This window comes from Octopus bimaculoides, chromosome 19 (genome assembly GCF_001194135.2).
Source record: "Octopus bimaculoides isolate UCB-OBI-ISO-001 chromosome 19, ASM119413v2, whole genome shotgun sequence".
Taxonomy (NCBI): domain Eukaryota; kingdom Metazoa; phylum Mollusca; class Cephalopoda; order Octopoda; family Octopodidae; genus Octopus; species Octopus bimaculoides.
This window is the reverse complement of record NC_068999.1, coordinates 20439292-20442316: the sequence shown is the minus strand read 5'-3', so window position 1 is coordinate 20442316 and position 3025 is coordinate 20439292.

Sequence of the window (3025 nt, the reverse complement as noted above, 5' to 3'; positions counted from 1 at the left end):
ATAATTATATGTTTATGAGTTTGTACATATGTATATATATATATATACATATATATAGGTGTGTTTAAACATATATGCATGTTAGTGTGTGCATAGAAATATGTTTGTGTGTGTGTGTATGTACATATAAAAATATGTATATATATGTATGTATGTCTGCGTGTGTGTGTTTTCATTTATACATAAAAGAACATACACTCACACACTCATTTAAGTACAGCATCTTCATAAGCGGAAAATAATTGTATTCTCTCGCCAAATATTTATTAGTTGAATTCTCTTATCTGTAACCGGCGGCACGGATTAAGATTATAAATTAAGCTATTATTTAAAAAGTTTTAATTTTTAATCTTAATCTCTGCCTAAGGTAAAAAAAAAGGAATTCTCGAGGATGCATAAATGTACATGGAAGTGATTAGACATTTCTATTTTGAATACCAGAGATAAATATAGGAAGCATTATTTATTTATTTACTTATTTATTATTTATTTTTAATATTCTTTATTGCTATTATCATCATCATCTTCATAAATTCTTGAATTTGCTGTCAGTTATTTTTGAGATAACATTTTCAAAATTTGCTTTGTTTTAAATTCAAATTTATGTGTATAAGAACAATGTATTTGGATTAAGAATTGAGTCATAGCGTGTTCGATCTGTGAGCTTAATTCTGAAATTAAGGTTTACCGTGAAGTTTGATTATGTGTTTCATAAAGTAGATTTCAAAGAACATTGTTGTTGTTTTGTTGTGTCTGTGGAGAGTCATTCTCATTTAGTGCCTTATTATTTAACACATTTACCGGTAAAGTCTTCACTCATCTACTTATTTATTTTCCTAAAATTTGCGTTGCGTCTTGCAACCTTTTCAATAGTCGTTGACTCTGTCCGTTATCTGAGCTGCGTTCTTTACTGAAAAGAACGCAGCTCGGATACAGCTGCTTTACATAATAGCTGTTTTGATCAGGTAGCGACCCCCTCAGTATTAGGGAATTTTGAGAATTATAGGTTGTTGTGCAAAGTTCTTGGTGACTGATTTACCTTGGCCACGCCATGTGATAGACAAACGCAAGCATAATAGCGACAAATGACGCAGTTATAGTTAACCTAATTCAAAATATGTTTTACCTGGAAATTATGTTACTTTTATTTCCAGTTATTGTTGTTGCCATTTTTGGTGTCAGATCAGCGTTGGTTTCGTTCGTCTAGGATCATAAGTGTTTTCTGTATGATTACACCATCTTAGTTTTGGAGCCAAAATTATTGAGTGCGATTCGGGAGGTTGTAATTTCTTTTCCTAGCAAGTTTATCACAAATGTCAAGATCACTGCACCTGCAGGCCTATGATAACTCCGTGAACGTTCCATCCTTCTATAAATATGTTTTGGAATTCAGTGAATGTTTAGAAGGCGGTGGTATGTAAAATATGAGCGTACTTTATACGAGCAAGCATCAATATTGCGTAGTCACTTTTTTTTTAGCCCGCTGTCTGTATTGTTCTCGTAAAAATACCACGAAATAACGAAGTATATCTGTGCTGTAGTTTGATTCGTTAGAATATAGAGCCAAATCACCCCCAAATCACATTGTACCTTCTTTCGAAGTGCTGGTTGGAAATGACTGTGTGACCACAGTCGGAGTTGTTTTATCATACTTCTGTTTCATTATTGGCCTGAAGCTCGTGTTTCTTACTCGTATTGCTTGTAGCTAGTATTATTGACATCTTTGTAGTACCCTTGAGCACTTGACTGCGAATTATCATTAATACCGTATGCACAGTTATCTTCCTGAAACAGCAACCACATAGACATCATCATCGTCAGGAAAAACAGCAACAAGCAAATTAAGATTATTCTCTTTCTTCTGTTACGCTAGTCTTTACTTGTTAATAAGAAAATCGTAGGAGTATTTCTTACCTCAAGGTAAAATAAGTAGCATCCAGAAAGAAGCAATCCATTCCAAGAGATGCTGTTTATTCTAGTCGGCATATTTATTGTATTATTGACAAATGGTAGTTTTGTGTCTCGCTTCTCCAATGGCCATATTCCTTATTGTTATCGGAAAAAGAAATTCAGAATAAAAATAGAATTAAACGCTTCTTCACTTCTACAGAAATCTGAAATTCGCTGCGGGTTATCTATTATTCGTTGAATCACGATTAACTAGTTCAGCATGTCTCGTATAAAGGTCGGAATCGAAGCGGATCAGTATCACAGCCTGCGGTGTATGATCTGATTAACCAAAACAAGAACAACGACAACGACAACAGAATCAGCGAGGTGAAAATCTCTATTACCAGTAGACCATGCAGTGGGTGACAAATAATTTGCAGAATCTTTAGAATATCAATCAAATTACAATGCGTTATGGTATTTGCTACTGTTCTCAGAGTTCAAATCCTACAAAAATCATATTTGATTTTCATGCGTCTAGTGTCAACAAATAAGAAACCAATAAAATACTGGGGAATTTCGTCTTGGCTCTCCCACTCACTCTCTGTCCACATCTCTCCCACTCTCTCTCACATTCCCTCTCAGAATCGCTAATTTACCCTGTGAATAGTCGTTACAGAAAGAACTATCATCACACCACCTTCAATGCAACGTGATGTGTAGTAGCGCAGATGTAAAGTATTTTATGCATTGGGTTAAACAACCTTGTTTTCAAAAATCATATAGATAAAATTTTTTGCAAGAGCATTGCAGGATAATATTCGTATTTATACAAAGATAGACACACAGAGGCACACAGACACAGAAACAGAGAGACAGACACACATACACGCGTATATATATATATATATATATATATATGCACATACAAAAACTTACGCTTGAATGTGTCTTATTCTATCATCTTGTTTTACACTAGACACATAGTGAATGTATGCTCTTACGCTTAAAAGCCGCAGCCAACCCACGAACTAACAACACACACATACGTTAGGTATGTGTGTTTCATGATTTTCTTTATATACATATAGATGCTTCTAATTCATAATGTTATATACATACATACATATATATA